Below are 21,435 nucleotides of genomic sequence, written 5' to 3' on the forward strand. Positions count from 1 at the left end.
GGTGGAGCACGGGAGGAGGAAGGCGGCGGCGGGATCTTGGGCCTGGGCTGGCTCGGCGGGGCCGGCCCAGTTGGCGCGTGGAAAGTTTTTTTTGAGAGACAAACAAAATAATAATAATAAAATAAATAAAAAAATTATATAGGCATATAATATATCAAAATTTTCAGAAAAAGATTTCCTACAGCATGGGCATTTTTCTAGCATTAAATAAAATCCACACAAATTCAAATAAATCAAAGGGTGCTACTGCTCTACTAAAATCCAATAAAATCATTTTAAAAAATACCAAAATGAATTCAAATTTATTTCTCTCCAATTTTCTATTGTAGGGAATCATGTTACCCTATTTTCCATAAATTGTTATTTTGGAGAAAAATAATTTGAATAAAACTCAAATAACTCCAATATTGAAAATAATTTCAAAATGGATTTTAAATTTCAGTTTCTTTGAAATTCCCAACTCATATTTCATATATTTTGAAGAAGTCATTTTATCTTCTCTCGTGAAAATCATTGAGTTGCATAAAGTTTCAGAATTGGAAATATGTTCAAATGAAATTAAAAAATTTTCAACACTCCTTGTCATTTAAATAAATGGAAGAAGTCATGTCATCTTCTCTCTAGGGTTTTGTGGTGAAAAGAATTTGAATTCACGGAGATCATAAAAGCAAAAATGTAAGTTTGGGAAAGTCCTTTTATTCCCTCTCATTTAACTTTCAAAAGTTTCGAATTTCACTCACTTTCAGTCAATCAATCACACAACAACCAAACAATCAATCAAATCTATCTATTTAATATAACATTCCAAAATTTATAATTTTGGGATGTTACACTCTCTCTCTCTCTCTCTCTCTCTCTCTCTCTCTCTTGGAATGAAAAGTCAGTGGAAAAGGACGAAATGTTTGACGGCCTTTCAAATGACCACTATTGATCGTTTAAGCGCCCGTTTGATTACTTCTCTTGCATGCTCAAATAATCAATGAGAAAGACATCGGCGGTCGTATGAGCGCCCGTTTATCTCCAAACATATAGAATTCTGTACAGAAAAATAAAACGAAGATGAATACAATGAACATTTAAGGTCATGGGGCGAATTTGCCTATGTTTCTTTGTGATGCCCATACCTTGTTCTTAGCATGCGTTTTCGTCCCATGCTTCTTCTTCCTCCATGGAACGAGAGGTGTTGATGTCCTCCGCAGCTTACTAGGATGAACGGACTTAGTATAAAAGAATAAATAACTTTCTTCCCTTACCCTCAATTTTGCAAGCAGCTCTTCCAGCCCAATGAATGGTGGTTTTGTATCCCCAAAGGTATGTGTGCTTGCTCTGTCCAAGGCCACCACTGTTCCATACGGGATAAATATTTCCGAAGTGCTATACTTTTGTTCTCCTCTTACTAAGGAGGTATTCGTGAGGACATCTCCCACTTCCTCACGGTCTAAGATCTCGTTATCAAATTCCTGCAAAATAAGAGACCATCTCATCCAGTGAGGTTTAGTCTCTTTAATGCCAGGGACATCTTTTATCGCCTGACAGCTAGTATAGAATATGACCTTTGTATCTGTGATATAGGGTCCAAACTTTCCACAAGCAAAGATCATTGCAGAAAGTTCTTTGTAATTCTTAGCATAGTTTCTTTGAGCGTCAGTAAGAGTATCCTTCTGCAAAACTTTATATCTCGAGGATAAGGGAGCATCCTTCTGCAACAGGTTATTCAAGGATTTGGATATACTAGAAAAATTCTTGATAAAACGCCTATAGAAGCCGGCATGACCGAGAAAACTCCTTATTCCTTTTATATCTCGAGGATAAGGGAGCTTTTCTATAGCATCTATCTTTGCCTTGCCAACTTCTATACCTTTACCAGATATCTTATGCCCTAAGACAATACCTTCATTGACCATGCAATGGCATTTTTCCCAATTCAAGACAAAATTAGTATCCTTGCATCTCTGCAAAACTTTATCGAGACTGCGAAGGCAGTCATCAAAAGAAGTTCCATAAACGGAAAAATCATCCATGAAAACTTCCATAATTTCCTCAACAAAGTCAACAAAAATAGCATTCATGCATCTTTGAAATGTAGCTGGTTCATTACGCAAACTAGAAGGCATACGTCGATAGGAATACATACCGAAGGGCAAGTGAAAGTTGTTTTCTCCTGGTCTTATGGATGCACTGCTATTTGAGAGAATCTCGAGTATCCATCCAGATAATAAAAATGGGTATGCTTGGCTAGCCTTTCGAGCATTTCATCAATGAATGGGAGAGGGTATGACTTGCATAGTAAAAAACATTGAACTTCTTACCCACTTGCTGACCCAAGATGACACTTACCGCATTGTCATCTGCTTCACATATTACTTCAAATGGTATATCCCAATTTGGAGGTGTAATGATAGGGGCATTCAGTAGAGCATGTTTGAGCTCTTCAAAGGTAGCTTTACATTCATCATTGATTACGAAGGGAACATCCTTCTGCAATAGGTTATTCAAGGGTTTGGATATACTAGAAAAATTCTTGATAAAACGCCTATAGAAGCCGGCATGACCGAGAAAACTCCTTATTGCTTTTATATCTCGAGGATAAGGGATCTTTTCTATAGAATCTATGTTTGCCTTGACAACTTCTATGCCTTTACCAGATATCTTATGCCCTAAAACAATACCTTCGTTGACCATGCAATGGCATTTTCCCAGTTCAAGACAAAATTAGTATCCTCGCATCTCTGCAAAACTTTATCGAGATTGCGAAGGCAGTCATCACAAGAAGTTCCATAAATAGAAAAATCATCCATGAAAACTTCCATAATTTCCTCAACAAAGTCATCAAACATAGCATTCATGCATCTTTGAAATGTAGCTGGTGCATTACACAAACCAGAAGGCATACGGCGATAGAATACATACCGAAGGGCAAGTGAAAGTTGTTTTCTCCTGGTCTTATGGATGCATTTCTGTTTGAGAGAATCCCGAGTATCCATCTAGATAATAAAAATGGGTATGCTTGGCTAGCCTTTCGAGCATTTGATCAATGAATGGTAAAGGGTAGTGATCCTTTCGAGTCGCCTTGTTTAATCGCCTGAAATCAATGCACATCCTATACCCAACTATCATTCTAGTGGGGATTAGTTCATTATGTTTATTAGGTACTATGGTAAATCCACCCTTTTTAGGTACACGATGAACTGGACTCACCCACTTACTTTGAAAATGGATATATTATACCTGCATTGAGTAAACGGATGATCTCCTTTCTTACCACCTCCTTCATTTCAGGGTTCAACTTCGTTTGATATTCCCTAACCGGTTCAGCTCCTTCAATGAAGATACAGTAAGTGCATATAGAGGGGTTGAGGCCTTTTAAGTCATCCATTGAATATTCAAAGGCCTTTCTATGCCCCCTAAAAGTATCCGTCAATCTACTTTTCTCTTCACTCTAAAAGGTTAGCACTGATAATTAAAGGATATTTATTTGTGTCATCTAAAAACTCGTACCTCAACTCTTTTGGTAGAGGTTTAAGCTTAGACGGTGGGGTTTCCTCATCCCCTCTCTTTTCTGGTACTTCAAATTGTTCATTGGTCACCAGGTCTTGGACCATAATCTATTTCTTCTTTGGCTGGGTCCTCTGGACTCTTCCATAGTTAGTTAGACTCCTTTCCAGATCGTCTTCAGGAGTCCCGAAGTATATAGCAACAAGTTGTGCTATAGTTTTCTCTTCATGATTATCATGTTCTCGTGGTTGGGGACAATTTTTACACCTGGACAAATGAAACTCTCGTACCTTATCCCCAAACTTGAGAGAGACGACTTCTCTCTTACAATCAATGCTTGCACCCGCAGTATTAAGAAAGGGTCTACCAAAAATTATGGAGCAAAAGTCATAATTAGGAATTTCCATAAAAACAAAATCAAATTGATAAGTGAAAGTTCCTAATATGACATAAACATCAGGTGTCACCCCATATGGTCTCCTTAAAGTGTCGTCAGCTAGTTTTATATCCATATCAGTGGGTTGCAAATCACAAGCATATATTTCATCATGAAGCTTAGTAGAGTGTAAGGTATCAAATTAATTGAGGAGCCTATACCAAAATAAGATGTGCCGCCAAAGGAACAAGGCACTACAGGTTTACCAGTGTCGACTGCTTTAATACAACCTTTCACAAAATAAGTTACGTCTTCCTCCATTGTTTCAATTGACCTTTCTTGCTTCTTCGTTTTCTGGGGTTTTACCTGAATATTTCATATATTCCTATCCCCCTCTTCAAGGTGGTCTTTGTTCAAATATTCAAGCTGCGCCTTCCTTACTGGGTAAGGTAATATTGGTTTAGGTTCATAGTCATCTTGTTTGGGGATAACTGACATTTCCACCTCCAAGGTCTCAATCATGACCTTCTCCTCGGGGTCCTCATCAGTGTACTTTGCCCATTTCTTTCTTGGGAATTTCATATGTTCTTCATAACTTTGAACAAACCTCAAAACAACATCAGGGTCAAGATATAGCTCTTTACTAATATGATCAACTCTCCCCGACTTTAAATAGGCTTTAATACAATCACAATTTATTTCTACTTTACCCCCTTCTTCCTCTTCACCACTCCCCCAAGCTTCATCATTGGCAAGTTTACCTTCTAATAACCCCGTGCTTCAGGGATTTTACTTGTAATAAAGGAACTTGCAGAAGATAAGTCTAGTTCTTCTTTTGAACCATACTGCAATCCTCCATAATAAAGGTTTAAAACTAGCCATTCTGAGATTTTATGATGAGGGCAATCATTTAGTAAAATTTTATACCTTTGATACGCTTTTACCAGACTTTCTCCAGGCCTCTGCCGAAAGTTCAGAATTCTCCTCCATGGTTCATAGGATTTCATTTCTGGGTAGAAATCTGACAAGAAGGTTTCTACTAATTTATCCCAAGTATCAAAGGTAACTACAGGGTGAGACACTAACCATTCCTCTGCCTTATTAGCCACAGTTTGAGAAAACAATTTCGACTTCATATCATTAGGGCTAAAAACGTTTAATTTAAATGTCCCACAAACATCTTCAAAAAATTGTAAATGTTTATAAGGATCTTCACCTTCCTCACCTTTAAGGTTCTTACTGCAGAGTAATTCAAGGATGCTTGGGTTCACCTCATAAGCAACACCGACAGGGTTAGGACCCAACAATGTGAACATTTCTCGCATAGGTGGTCCCGTGAGGCACATGGTTGATAGTTGATAGTGATGTCCAAACTCAGCCATGGCGGCTCCGGATCTGCGAACAACTTACTTCACAAAATTAAAACCAAAAGGAAGACGAAGATCGAAAGCGCTCATCTCCCCGACAACGGCGCCAAAAAAAGCTCGATGTCCTACAAGTGCACAAGGTTTAGTTGTAGCTTCTTTGAAGTAAGAGTATCGATCCCATAGGGAGCACATGAAACAATCTTTTCGTCACTCAAATGATGTGAAAAGAGTGCATGTGAGTTGTTAGTTCTCCAAAGTAGTGGCATTGTGATGGAAAAGTAATGTTGAAGGTGCAAAGGTAAATAAGTAAAAGCAAACAACTAGAGTAGTTATTTAAAGGTCTGGAGACATATAGGATTATACGTTCCCGTGGAGTCTGGAACCCCTACTAGTGTGCATCTATAGCGGTGCCTAAACACAATGCTACTTCAGATTCCTAAGCCACATTACATGTTTCTCTTTGTGGACAGAGCCAGTTTAGATACGTGCATACACGCGGCAGCTCCGTATCACATACGCCACCACCGTTCTTCCCCACTCTGATTATCAAACGGTAACTAAGGGGAAAGATGTCCCCGTGAACATGTTGGGGAATGTTGCATGGAAAACAAAAAATTTCTACGCACACGCAAGATATATCCATGGAGATGCGTAGCTACGAAAGGGGGAGAGCATCTACAACCCTTGTAGATCACTAAGCAGAAGCGTTTATCAACGCGGTTGATGTAGTCGTACACCTTCATGATCCGTCCCAATCAAGTACCGAACGTACGGTGTCGTGGAATTGTCACGGCAGATGTCCTAGTGTGAGGGCTTAGTCGTGAGGCCAACGCATCTATGTGGTAGCTTGAGAGGGGTTGATCGGAATCGAGAGACGCAACACAAGACAAGGGTTTAGACAGCTTCGGGCCCCGGGAAACATCATCCGGAATAGCCCTACATGCTGTTTGTGGCTAGGTCTCATTATGATCGTGAGGGAGTCGCCGTAAACCGACTCTCCTAGTTATGTCTAGCCTAGAGATTGTTTCTTCTTGCCTCCCCCTCTTTTGGGAGCCCTGCCCCTCCTTATATAAGTTGAAGGGGCGGGTTACATGTGGAGTCCTATTAGAATTAGGACTAGTCTACCTTCTAATACAAACCGGATACAAGTCCGGGTCTTAACTCCTTGTAAGGTAAATATTCTTCACACCTTTCCTCTTAAACCGGCCCACCATTAATATAAACCGGCCTTCTGGGCCTTGGGCCTTGTCATCCGTCTATCCCGCCCGCCGGGTTACCAGTGAGTCGTCCAGTCCGGGCAGGTCATTAGTAAGTCGCCAAGACCGGCCGGGTTATACTTCCGGCCGGGTTACGCCGCGGGGTATATCCCTGACATTAGCCCCCAGTTTAATTTGGATTTATCCATGTTAAATGGATCTGCAATATAAACACAAGAACAAATTTGGCGGGTTGTGCTCCGTTTAAATATTCTTATAAACCGGTATTTGATCATCCTTAAGTCCTTGTCATTTCTTCCTTCTAAAAAATTCCGAGTCAATAGACCAGCTTCATAATCAATTTGCTTGCCGAAGATATTTGTAAATAAAAAATCCATTTGAGTCGGCCTTCAATGCTCTGACTTTGACAAAAATATTGGTCTTTGAAATCTTCAAGTGATATCCAGCCGGCTTGTAGAACTTGCCGGTTTATCATTGCCAAAATATCCGGTTTGTAAATATTGATAACACCGGGTCATAATTGTTGCTGATGCTGGGTCATAGTTATTGGTGACGCCGAGTCATGATTGTTGGTGCCGCCGGGTCATCATTGTTGCAGACACCGGGTCAATCTGGTTTGCTCAAAACTGAAAATTGAAAGATATTTCTCGCTTATATCCATATTACCTGTAGCCCCCAAGTCTTGAGCAGAACAAAGTGATGGTTTAAGACTTGCTTCAATATAAATACTGCCACTTTTGAAGAAACCCATGTTGTTCATCCCAGTCACTTAGTAAAAACTGAATACTCCATATTATGTAGTCCCCAAGTGCCTGGTTGTCATGCTTGCAACAACCTGGGACTTGTAATTTCCTGATGCTCATAAAAACTTCAACCAGTGTAGCCCCCAAGGGCCGGGTCATTATGCAAATAACGAGCAGGGACTTTGAAAACAGCAACATGTAGCCCCCAAGGGCCGACTTAGTAAGATAATACTGAGCTGGGACTTTATGTATACTTCATTGAAAATAACATCATATGATGTAACTCTCATCATGGGGCTTGAACCCACGCCCACAAGGTTAAGAGCTTTGTGCTTTATCAACTGAGCAATGAATCTTTCAATATAATGGATTAAAACTTGTGTACCTTGAACTTTGACAGGAGCAATTGGTAGCCCCCAAGGGCCGGCTCATTACGATGTGATGAGTCGGGTCTTCAATAAGGTGAGTAAAAATGACTTTGCATTAGCCCCCAAGTGCCATGGTGCATGCTGGCAGTGACATGGGACTTGCATATTTGATGTAATCTCAATTTGAATAATGTAGCCCCCAAGTGTCGGGTCGTAAGCCTGCAGCGACTCGGGACTATTTCCTCCATTGTAGAATAAATCATATAAATTGATAAAATAATAGCCATTGCGCCGAAGCGACTTTGAAAACCTCAATCAAAATATTGGTTGTTGATAACCGTAATAAAAATCCAGCCATGTTGGCTATTAAAGATTTGAATAATATAACCTGGTTTGAAAACCGGTTCCTACAATATAAACCAGTATATCCATGCAGATATGATGTATGCTATGATGATGTAATGATGATGCAATGTATGATGCAATATATGATGATGTATGTGTATGATAATAGAATACTTCAATGAAACTAGCATGATAGCCACTGGAGTATCCTCGCTTTCTGTAAGCCGGCTCTCACATGACCCAATCGATGTTTTAACCTGGATAAGTTCAGGGTCTTGTTTAAAGATTGACTTATCGAGAGTACATGAGGTCAGAGTAGCATCATGCAAACAGGCAGGTTTAACCAAGTTTCAATGAAGGCGGCTTAGTAGCCTGGGTTCATCCTCGCTATCTGTAAGCCATGCCCTCACATGACAAACCGGCGTTTTAACCTTAACGAGTTCAGGGTCTTGTTTTAAAGATTGACTGTTAAGAGTTAGCCAGGCCAATCAGGATTACCTGATGAAGAAGCAGATGGCATACAGGCAGGATGACCCAGAAGGGTTATGTCCTCTTTGGTGAATACACCTATGTTTGAACAAGATAACCCAATCAAAAGGGTAGTAACGCTATGTTCTCTTTGGTGAATACACCTATGTTTGAACAGGAAGCCCCCAAGTGACATATTCGGTCAAGAGGGTTTAAGCTATGGTTCAGATACGACCAGAGCCCCCAAGTAGTCATAATTGTGGCATTGCGCCGATCAAGAGGTGTAGCTATGGTTTGAATACGACCAAACCCCCAAGTGATTTCCCTGGTGGCCCTATGCCTATCAAGAGGGTATAAGCTATGGTTCGGATATGACCAGAGCCCCCAATTGATATTGTGAGCTGTGCCCAAGGGGTAAACCGGACTCCACTTTATAAACAAAAGCCCCCATGTGATTAATAATATGATAAGCCAATAAGGCAGGATTCCCATGTTTGAACCGCGCATCATGGCAACAGGTCCTCTTCAGCAACCTTTAACTTTTTTGCAAGAGATAAATTCTTCTTGAACCGGAATTTTAAACCGGATTTGAAAACTTCAAACTTTATGAGAGACATCTTTCCCGTGAACCGGATCTTAAACCGGAATCTTTATTTTCAGCCGGAATTTTTCTGACGACCTTTAAACTCGAACTTGCGAGAAATTAATTCTTTTTGAACCGGAAATTCTTAAACCAGATTTGAGAGCTTCAAAGCTTTGTGGGAGAACAGATTTCCCTTGAACCGTATTTTAAACCGGTATTCTTCATTTTGAACCAGAAATTTTCCGATGGCCTTGAAATTTTCATCAATATGATAGTAGCCTCCTGGACCGGGTTATCTTTCCCTCCAACGTCCCGGGGTTCTTGACTTCACTCAAAACCGGCAAAATTTGCCGAGTCATATCTTTGTAGCCCCCGCTCTCAAGGCGACTCGAGGAGTTGGCTTCAGATTCTCCATATTTGACCGTGATATAAACCGGCATAAGTTGTATATCGTTGGTGTTGATAGCATGATGTGAATCCACAGAAGGTTGAGGTGACCGCGGTGGGTTATAAACGATCCCGTATGAGCCGTGTCAGCAACTCGGCCAATGGTTCCTTCTAACTGGCTATTTGAAGTTAACCAAACTGTAGTGACAGCGACTTGTGCGCCTGCTCATTGAGCCATCTAGTGCAGGCGACGGTTGATGATGATTTATCTCCATTTTGTTGAAAGAAAACCGGGCTACCCAAGCTGTGACTTGCTTTATACTCAATAAACAACTCATGCAGACAGGTGTGGCCCGGTGTGTTGATGTAGACCGGGCCGCGAGAGACGGACGAAAAATACGACCGCAGCATCAGAGGCAGCACAGACAGATGAATCGACCGCGGCGTTGTAAACCGGCGCGGGCAGGAGAATCGGCCGCAGGGGCAGACAATAAGTCAATCATGTGTGTTGATGTAGCGGGGGTGGCAACCTGCGCAGGATGAGCGCTAGTGCCAAAATAATATTTGGTCACGCCCCTTTTGCAACACCTTTTTGTAAGGAATAATGGTCCTGCGAAAAAATATCATAGACCAATTAATTGTTCTTTGATAAAAACAATATGTGTTAAAAAAAATTAGATGAATATCACCTGATTTGTAAGGATGACAAATGGTCCGTAAGTAGCGTCCATACATATCCTCCAGTAATTTCAATGGCAATTTTAGCCACTTTGTCGAGAGTAGGCCTCCAAGACACCATTCTTTAAATGATTGCTGTAGTCAAGCACTTCATCATTGGTTGTAGTTGCGAGTGCTGACAAATCTGTGCAAAAATTCTCAAAAAACAGATTCATCCTCTGATCTGTATATTGTAAACAGTCAAACCTCGTTGACTCCATCTCTCCCAATTTTTGAATAATAATCAGTTGGCGATCGCAAAGAAAGCCCTGAAACCACTTGATGTTTTCCCCAGTATGTCTACGTACAAACTCACAAAGTCTCTGCGCAACAGCTAGCCTTGCTCATAACAATTGCTGAAGTGACATACTGCTGAAGCGATCTTCCCCTGTATTAACTGCAGGTGATAGTAATTTCCTTGTTTTCCAATGGCAGTAGCTTCCCATCAGACCTAGGGGGCCACGCCATAATGCTTGTTTCTCATACTCTGACTCCTCACGTCTTGTTGCTAACAGATCAGCAGATGAGTAAGGAAAAAACTACTTGTATTGAATTTGTAATACATGTCCTTGTACTATACTCCTTTTGATCAACTCCATTGTTGGGGCTGGGGCTGGCTTGGTCACCCGTCACGGAGGAAATCAGGCGCGACGGCGACTTGCCAAGGCCTTAGGCGAAAAAACGGAAACTTGAAGGCGGCGGCAAGCAGAACCACGGCGACGGAGCGGCTCGACGCGCGGCGAGGTCGCGGGCGGCTCGACGGCTGCCGCGAGGCCACGGTGGTGGCTCGGCGCAGGCGGGTCTGCCATGGAGCGGCGGCTAGCTGGTTGAGGCGAGGGCAATTTTGGAACAGGGCCGTAGGGATGAGGCCGTGGGCGACTCGGCGTAGGATGAGGAAGGAGGAGTAAGGCGCCGACGGTCTGCGGCGCGGCCAGCAAGGGCGACTCTCTGCAGAAGTCCGACGGGATGGCGACCCACAGGCTGGGGCGGTACGAGGCCCAGGCGGCGGGGTGTTGCAGCAGTAGCGGGTCGACTCGGAGGCAGCCGGCGGACTGAGGCCGCACCCGTGTCCACAACGGCCAAGGAGAAACGGGTCTGGTCAGCGCGAGTTTGGAGATGGCTCGGAGTCGTCGCGCGCGAGACTGAAAACTGCTCGGAGATCAAATCCTCCTCCGAGCAACCATTGGTTTGACTTTTCCTCGTGCTAATGGATCAATGGATGGGTCACTTTTGCCTTCACGTCTGGAACCAGTAGCTATGGCTGATGGAGTAGCAGCAATGTCGCGACCAATCAATTTCTTGGGAGTTGCAGCGAACATGAATACAAAAATCAGCTGATGCCTTCAATCGGCAAAACAGGCTGCAGTGATTTGTACAGCTAGTAATCGGAGTCTCGGACACGCAGCGGAATCTTCAAATTTGATCTCGGCAGCTAGCAACTTTTACAGGGTGGCGTAGCAGCAAAGATCAATCTTCGGTTGACCTCGGAGTAGAAAACACCGTAAATAAATTGTCTCGGACTCGGCGTATCCAAACGTCGGCGGATAGATCGCGTGCCAGAGCAACATCACAGCGTGTAACATGGTTGATATGAAATTTTCCACGCCGGCTTTTTGTCGAACCGAAAAATTGCAAACTTCTCAAACCCTAGAAAAGATCCCTCCAAGAACTCAACACCATCGTGCGCAGGCCCCACGGTGGGCGCCAACTGTCGTGGAATTGTCACGGCAGATGTCCTAGTGTGAGGGCTTAGTCGTGAGGCCAACGCATCTATGTGGTAGCTTGAGAGGGGTTGATCAGTGTAGCGACCAGACCTCAAACAGTCTATGCTGCTGTGCACCAGTGTCATCCCTGGATCAGTAATGCTAACACGCACAGTACAAATGGAGGATTTATAACAGAGTAGCAATCACACACTTATTACAATGAATATCTCAAAAGAGAATAAGTACGATAAACATGGCTTAAGGCCATCTAAAAATGATAACAGCGGAAGGCTTCGAAGAAAAGTGAGTCCATCAACTCCAACGGCATCACTGAGTATAAGACCACGACCTAAGGCACCTTACTCGTCATCTGAAAAGTCTGCAACATGAAACGTTGCAGCCCGAAAATGGGTCAGCACATGGAATATGCTGGCAATGTAGCACATAGAGAATAATGAACATAATAATGCTATGCTACATGCATATATGGCTGGTGGAAAGCTCTATGGTTACAGTTTTGCGAAAAGCCAATGTTTCCCTACTGCAAAGGAATAAGTTATGTTTAACTATCATGGTGGTTGTGAAACATTGAGATGGTACCTCCAACTCAATCCCAAATAAGTGTCATCATTAACCCACAAAATTAATTAAAGTAACATGGTGATGAGATTCACATGATAATCCAGGTACTAGATACTCAAGTTGTCCATAACCGGGGACACGGCTAACCATGATTAGTTTGTACACTCTGCAGGGGTTTGCGCACTTTTCCCCACAAGACTCGATCGCCTCCGCTTGATTCTCGCACTGCATGATGTTTGAGAAACGGATGACCGAGACACAGTCTTTCAGAAGCGTTAACTCTCTACTCCGGGTAGACCGTACCACCTACATCCCCTACATCTGCTAGTCTACCTCTTCAAGAGCTCACACAACTTAATCAACTATGCTAGAGCCCATAATAGCTTGTGGCTGCACACGGAAGTTTCTAGCATGAATAATCTCATGATCCCTTTCAGCCTGGGTGGCGGTCCATAGGATGATCACACGGGTACCCCGGGATATCCAAAAATACAGGCAGCACTGGGTTCCCCAGGTGCCTCAATCCACCCAGATGTGAGTTTTAGTTGCCACCTTAAGTAAACCATTATTAACAATCTCACATCTGTCATGAATATCTCTCAAACCCAATCCACGTCTACGAGCATAGCATGGCAATATAAGCAACGTAGAAGTAACTCCCAAGGGTTTGATAAATAAAACAGGTAATAGGTACTACCTCAACTACTTCCCAATACCCACAATTTAATTAGATCCTAACCATGCAATGTTTGAGGATTGATCTAATGCAATAAAAATTGGGTAGTAAAGATATGATCAAAGTGTACTTGCCTTGCTGATGATCCGCGAAACCTAGAGATTCGAAGTAACAAGCGGCGCACTCCGGATACTCTATCGCAAACAAACAAGCAAACAATAAGTACTCATCTAATGCACAGGTAAAACTCGAATAAAAGATACAACCAGAAAGTTCAACTTAAGAACTCCGGTTTGCAAAAAGAATCAAATCGAACGAAGCAACGAAAGTCAAACGGCGAAAGAAACAAGCTTCGTTTACTAATCTGGATCTAGGTCAAATTTTACAGTAGAAAAAACTTGTTTGAGTAGGTTAAACGGAAAGAGAATTTCAAGACGAAACTCGAGGCGCTTGAATCGCCTAATTCCGATAAACGAGCGAAAAGTTAAACGAAAACGAAGATCCGATCAGAAATCGAGATCCGAAATAATCGCGGAAAAATCCGACGAAAAAGAAAACTGACGAACGGTTAAACGAACGAACGTTCGTTAACAGCGAAAATCCGACGAACACGTTCGTTAAAACGAACGGGTCGGTGAACGTTCACTAAATAATAAAACCAAAAAAAACCGATCTAGGGTTTAGAGGAAAAAATTAACGGTTTGTTTAGAAAACCGGCAAACGGCGGCGGCGGCTCGGTACCTCGTCGAGACGGGGCTCCGGCGGGGTCGGCGGGGCTCCGGCGGGGCTCGGCGAGGGCGGCGGGGTGGCGGGGCTCCGGCGGCGGCTCGGGGCGGCGTCGGCGGCGGCGTACGGCGAGCGGGGCGGCGGCTCCTCGGGCGGCGGCGTCTTCGGGCTCCGGCGCGGCGACTTGAGGCGGGGACGGGGTGAAGGGGGGGGGCTTATAAGAGAGGGGGGCTGGTGGTGTGGGGGAGGGGCAAGGCAGCGGCGGCCGTGCTCGGGGCGGACTCGGGCGCGGCGGCGGCTGCGTGCGTGCGAGGGAGACGAGGGAGGTGGGCCGGCCGGCTCGGCTGGGCCTCGGCCCGGTCGGGCGCGGTGGTTTTTTTTAATATTCCGCCGAATCTGGAAAAAAACACAGAAAAATAAATAAAAATCCAAAAATGATAAAACAAATTTTCCCCGTCTAATAAAATTAATTAAAAGAAGGTGAACATTTTTTTGACACAAAATGCATTTTTGAAAACGTGAATTTTTTTAATGCGATTAAAATTGCAAATAAAATCCGAATAAAATCCAATATATGATTTTAATATTTTTCCTCCAATATTTCAATTGTTTTGGAGAAGTCATATTTTCTCCTCTCATTTATTTTAATGGGAAATATTTTTCGGAGAGAAAATAATTAAAACCAAAATCCTCGTTTTATTATTTGATGAAAATCAAATATGAAAAATCGGGAAAATCCCCAACTCTCTCCGAGGGTCCTTGAGTTGCTTAGGATTTATCGAGGATTTGCCAAAATGCAATAAAATATGCTATGCAATGATGATCTAATGTATAACATTCCAAATTGAAAATTTGGGATGTTACAAACCTACCCCCTTAAGATGAATCTCGCCCTCGAGATTCGGGTTGGCTAGAAAATAGGTGAGAGTGGTCCTTCCGTAGATCTTCCCCTCGCTTCCAGGTGGCTTCATCTTCCGTATGGTGACTCCACTGGACTTTGCAAAACTTGATAACCTTACTGCGGGTAACTCAGCTGGCATACTCAAGAATCTTTACGGGTTTCTCCTCATAGGTCAAATCGCTTTCCAGCTGAATCGCTTCCAGTGGCACCGTATCTCTCAGTGGTATCTCAGCCATCTCTGCATGGCACTTCTTCAACTGGGAAATGTGAAATACATCATGAACTCCTGACAATCCTTCAGGCAATTCCAGCTTGTAGGCAACTTCTCCCATACGTTCCAAAACTCCGTATGGTCCAATAAAACGGGGCGCTAGCTTTCCCTTAACTCCAAAGCGCTTCACTCCTTGAAGTGGCGATACTCGCAGATAAACTCTGTCTCCGACTTCGTGAACTGTCTCCTTACGTTTTGAATCCGCATAACTCTTCTGCCTGGACTGGGCTACCTTGAGCCTATCGCGAATCAACCTCACTTTCTGTTCAGACTCCTTAATCAAATTTGGTCCAAACAACTGACGGTCTCCAACTTCGTCCCATAACAGCGGTGTTCTACACCTCCTTCCGTACAAAGCTTCGAAAGGGGCCATCTTCAAACTGGTTTGATAACTGTTGTTGTAAGAAAACTCTGCATATGGCAAATTGTCGTCCCAACTAGATCCATAATCTTGTACACAAGCTCTCAACATGTCCTCCAAAATCTGATTGACTCTCTCGGTCTGTCCATCTGTCTGTGGGTGAAAGGCTGTACTAAATTCTAGCCTGGTTCCCAATGTTTCATGTAACTGCTTCCAAAACTTCGAGGTAAACTGGGTTCCTCTGTCTGATACAATGGTCCTCGGAACTCCATGCAAACATACGATCCTGGTCATGTATATCTTTGCCAACTTAGCACTGGTGTAAGTGGTCTTCACTGGAATGAAATGAGCTACTTTCGTCAAACGGTCGACTACAACCCATATTGAGTCATAGCCTGAACGAGTCCTGGGCAATCCCGTGATAAAATCCATGCCTATTTTATCCCACTTCCATTCGGGTATTGGCAATGGTTGTAGCAATCCTGCTGGCTTCTGATGTTCTGCCTTCACTCTCTGACATACATCACAAACTGCTACATACTCCGCAATGTCCTTCTTCATTCCGGTCCACCAGAACGTATCCTTCAAATCCAAATACATCTTGGTATTTCCTGGGTGAATCGAGTACGGTGAATCATGGGCCTCTTGCAAAATCAACTTCCTGATCTCCGGATCATTGGGCACGTAAACGCGGTCCTCAAACCATAAGGTATCGTGCTCATCCTCACGAAATCCCTTGGCTTTTCCTTTGCTCATTTTTCCTTATCTCATCAATCTCCTTGTCTGTCTTCTGAGCTTCTCTGATCTTTTCCATCAAAGTAGACTGAATCTCCAATGTCGCTAAATAGCCTCTTGGGACTATCTCCAAACATAGCTCGCGAAGATCCTCGGCTAACTCCTGGGGTAACTCTCCTGTCATGAGGGTGTTGACATGGCTCTTGCGGCTCAACGCATCTGCTACTACGTTAGCCTTCCCTGGGTGATAATGCAATCTCATATCATAGTCCTTAATAAGCTCCAACCATCTCCTCTGTCTGAGATTTAACTCCTTCTGCGTGAAAATGTACTTCAAACTCTTGTGATCCGTGTACACCTCACAATGGTTTCCGATGAGAAAATGTCTCCATGTCTTCAATGCATGCACTACGGCTGCTAATTCCAAATCATGCGTGGCATAATTCTTCTCATGGGGTTTAAGTTGTCGTGAAGCATATGACACAACTCTTCCTTCCTGCATAAGCACTGCTCCAAGTCCTCGACGAGAAGTGTCGCAATAAACTTCATAATCCTTGCGTTGATCTGGCAGAATCAACACTGGTGATGTAACCAATCGTTTCTTCAATTCTTGGAAACTAGCTTCACATTCCTTAGTCCAATTGAACTTGGTGTCCTTCTTTAATAGCTCAGTCATGGGTTTTGCAATCTTTGAGAAATTCTCGATGAACCTCCGGTAATATCCTGCAAGTCCAAGGAAACTCCGGATCTCTCCAACTGACGTGGGTGATTCCCAACTTGTTACCGTGTCAACCTTGGCGGGGTCTACTGCTATTCCTTCTCCAGAAATAACATGTCCGAGGAATCCAACTTCCTTCAGCCAAAATTCACATTTGCTGAACTTGGCGTATAACTGATGTTCCCTGAGCTTCTCAAGTACCAAACGCAAATGCTCCTTATGCTCTTCTTCATTCTTGGAAAAGACTAAAATATGATCAATGAACACCACGACGAACTTATCCAAAAACTCCATAAACACTTTGTTCATCAGGTTCATGAAATAGGCAGGTGCGTTAGTCAGACCAAATGACATAACGGTATACTCATATAGCCCATATCTGGTGGTAAAAGCCGTCTTAGGTATATCCTGCTCTCGAATCTTTAACTGATGGTATCCTGATCGTAGATCGATCTTGGAAAATACTCTAGCTCCTTGTAAGCGGTCAAACAAATCATTGATCATCGGTAGTGGGTACTTGTTTTTGATGGTCACTTCATTCAATCCACGGTAATCAACAACCATCCTCAACGATCCATCTTTCTTCTCCACTAGAAGTACTGGTGATCCCCAAGGTGACGAACTTGGGCGAATATAGCCTTTATCCAATAACTCCTTAATCTGCTTCTTAATTTCCTCCAAATCTTTTGCGGGCATCCTGTACGGTCTCTTAGATATTGGCCCTGTGCCTGGCAAAAGTTCAATCAAGAACTCAATGTCTCTATCTGGTGGCATGCCTGGCAACTCTTCTGGAAATACATCCGGGTAATCCTTCACCACTGGCACTTCCTCCTGTACAACTCCTGATAAGGAATTCACTTGAGTCCTCTTCGGCACATGCCGGGATACATACTTAATCCTTCTTCCTTCCGGGGTGGTAAGCATAATCGACTTACTGGCACAATCAATGTTCCCTTCATACTTTGATAACCAATCCATGCCTAATATCACATCCAATCCTTGCGATTCCAAAATTATTAGGTCTGAGGGAAACAGGTAGTTACCAATCCTTAATGGTAACCGTTCACACCATAAACTAGCCATATACTCTGCTCCTGGCGAGGTTACTAACATGGGTGACCTAAGGGCTTGGGTTGGCAGTTTATACTTATCCACAAATCCCCTTGATATGTATGAATGCGATGCGCCAGTATCAAAAAGAACGAGTGCAGTAAATGACTTAACCATAAACTTACCTATTACTGCATCGGGCTGTGCTTCAACCTCTTCCACGCTCACGTGGTTCACATGTCCTTTATTGAAAGGGTTCGGCTTCTTCCCAGAGCTGCCATTGCCATTTCCATTCTGGGCTTCAGGACAATCATTTGCATAGTGTCCAGTATTCTGGCACTTGAAACAATTAATGTGGCTTAGATCCCTCTTGACTGGGTAGATGGGTTGGTGCGGTTCTGTCCGTTGCTTCCTCCATTCCCATTACCATTCTTGGAGCCATTATGGTTGTGCGAACTACCTCCTCCATGGGTATGTTGAAACTGCCCTCCTGGTTTCGGGGCAAAACATGGCTTCTGCTGAGCTCCAGAATTGTACTTCCCTTGTCCATACTTCCTCTTACGGTTTTCAATCTGCTGCTGCTTCCCTTCAATCATGAGTGCTCTATCTACCAACTCCTGGTAGTTGTTGAAGGTGGCTACCATTAGCTGCATGCTCAACTCATCATTCAATCCTTCGAGAAACTTCTCCTGCTTGGCTGCATCCGTAGCAACGTCATCTGGTGCATAACGTGCTAACTTACTGAAATCCTCCACATACTGGCCTACGGTGCGTCCTCCTTGGCGTAGGTTGCGAAACTCACGCTTCTTCATAGCCATAGATCCTGCTGAAACATGGGCTGTACGGAAAGCTTGCTGAAACTGGTCCCATGTGACAGTGTCAATAGGGTGTGTGGCTGTGTAATTCTCCCACCATGATGCTGCGGGTCCATCAAGCTGATGTGTGGCAAAACGCACTCTTTCCGCATCTGTGCATCCAGCAGTGGCCAACTCCCTTCCAACTTTGCGGAGCCAATCATCTGCAACAATCGGCTCGGTGCTGCTGGAAAACACCGGCGGATTTAGCCTCAAGAAACGGGCTAAGTGATCAACAGGTGGAGGTGGTGGGTTGTTGTTATTGTTGCCTTGGTTCTGTACCAACACTTGTATCAGGGCATTCTGTTGCTGAATCAACTGAGTGATCTCTGGTGGGAAAACAAATCCGGTGTCGCGTCTCGGAGGCATCTGATGGGTTAGAAAAGATGAGAGTTAAGAATAGAATGAGGTCTAGAGGGAAAACACTACCCATATGCTCATGAGACAAATACAATCAATATCACTCAATCAATTTCAAACAAGGCATACAATCGATCTAACTAGCGTTACAAAGTGCTTGAACTATACTATTAAATGGGGGAAAACTACTACTGATATGGTGGTCTACTAGAAATTCTGATCAGTTGAAGACTCCATGATATCTGCTCCAGCTTCATCAACAAAGTCATCTTCACTGGGGTCCGAGTCGGTGTCATCGATGATGATGTAGTTATCCGGGCAAGCGCATTCGTCATCTTCTGCTTTTGACACTGGATTTCCCATGAATACTCCAATCTTCTTCTCCAGGTCGTCATTCTTCCCTACTAGTGCGATGATTTCCTCCAGATAATCCTCGCGTGTAGCCTTGAGTTCTTCCTCCAGCTCCTTGATCTTCGTCAACGCCTTCTTCAGCTCTATCTTGTCTGAGCACACCTGGTTCTCCTGGCGACGAATGTGTTGGTTTTGCTCCTGGATGAAAGCTGCAATTGATCCATCCTTCTTGGTGCTGATCATCTCCCATTGCTCGTCTCGGCGTCCACAAATCTGATAAATAGTATCCTTAAGCTCCCTATGGTAGACTTCTCCAATGCGTCCCATAGCGATGTGGGCTGCCATGCTCTTCCCTAAACTCCAGGTTGGTGCTTCAAAAGCCAATCTTATAGGTTCAGTAACTGGCGCAAACGTCCTTCCTGGAACTTGAACTTGAATCTTCCGGCTCTCCTCTTCAGGTAATGTGGCGTTGTAGGTTCCGGTGATGCTTGGTATTCCTATGTTCAAGTACTTAGTGACTTCCTTCAAGTGACGTCCAAAAGGCGTATCTTCATCTGGTTGCATGAACTTGCTCCTTGCACCCGCCATTCCTAAAAGAGTAGAAAGTGGAGAGGGGTCAGAAATGAGAAGAGAGAAGTGTTCTAGGGTTTAAGCTTAGTGGTCGTGTCCTACAGTCAGCATGTGCTCTGATACCACCTTTGTAGTGACCAGACCTCAAACAGTCTGTGCTGCTGTGCACCAGTGTCATCCCTGGATCAGTAATGCTGACACGCACAGTACAAATGGAGGATTTATAACAGAGTAGCAATCACACACTTATTACAACGAATATCTCTAAAGAGAATAAGTATGATAAACATGGCTTAAGGCCATGTAAAAATGATAACAGCGGAAGGCTTCGAAGAAAAGTGAGTCCATCAACTCCAACGGCATCACTGAGTATAAGACCACGACCTAAGGCACCTTACTCGTCGTCTGAAAAGTCTGCAACATGAAACATTGCAGCCCGAAAACGGGTCAGCACATGGAATATGCTGGCAATGTAGCACATAGAGAATAATGAACATAATAATACTATGCTACATGCATATATGGCTGGTGGAAAGCTCTATGGTTACAGTTTTGCGAAAAGCCAATTTTTCCCTACTGCAAAGGAATAAGTTATGTTTAACTATCATGGTGGTTGTGAAACATTGAGATGGTACCTCCAACTCAATCCCAAATAAGTATCATCATTAACCCAACAAAATTAATTAAAGTAACATGGTGATGAGATTCACATGATAATCCAGGTACTAGATACTCAAGTTGTCCATAACCGGGGACACGGCTAACCATGATTAGTTTGTACACTCTGCAGAGGTTTGCGCACTTTTCCCCACAAGACTCGATCGCCTCCGGTTGATTCTCGCACTGCATGATGTTTGAGAAACGGATGACCGAGACACAGTCTTTCAGAAGCGTTAACTCTCTACTCCGAGTAGACCGTACCACCTACATCCCCTACATCTGCTAGTCTACCTCTTCAAGAGCTCACACAACTTAATCAACTATGCTAGAGCCCATAATAGCTTGTGGCTGCACACGGAAGTTTCTAGCATGAATAATCTCATGATCCCTTTCAGCCTGGGTGGCGGTCCATAGGATGATCACACGGGTACCCCGGGATATCCAAAAATACAGGCAGCACTGGGTTCCCCAGGTGCCTCAATCCACCCACATGTGAGTTTTAGTTGCCACCTTAAGTAAACCATTATTAACAATCTCACATCTGTCATGAATATCTCTCAAACCAAATCCACGTCTACGAGCATAGCATGGCAATATAAGCAACGTAGAAGTAACTCCCAAGGGTTTGATAAATAAAACAGGTAATAGGTACTACCTCAACTACTTCCCAATACCCACAATTTAATTAGATCCTAACCATGCAATGTTTGAGGATTGATCTAATGCAATAAAAACTGGGTAGTAAAGATATGATCAAAGTGTTACTTGCCTTGCTGATGATCCGCGAAACCTAGAGATTCGAAGTAACAAGCGGCGCACTCCGGATACTCTATCGCAAACAAACAAGC

Source organism: Aegilops tauschii, chromosome 6 (genome assembly GCF_002575655.3).
Source record: "Aegilops tauschii subsp. strangulata cultivar AL8/78 chromosome 6, Aet v6.0, whole genome shotgun sequence".
Lineage (NCBI taxonomy): Eukaryota > Viridiplantae > Streptophyta > Magnoliopsida > Poales > Poaceae > Aegilops > Aegilops tauschii.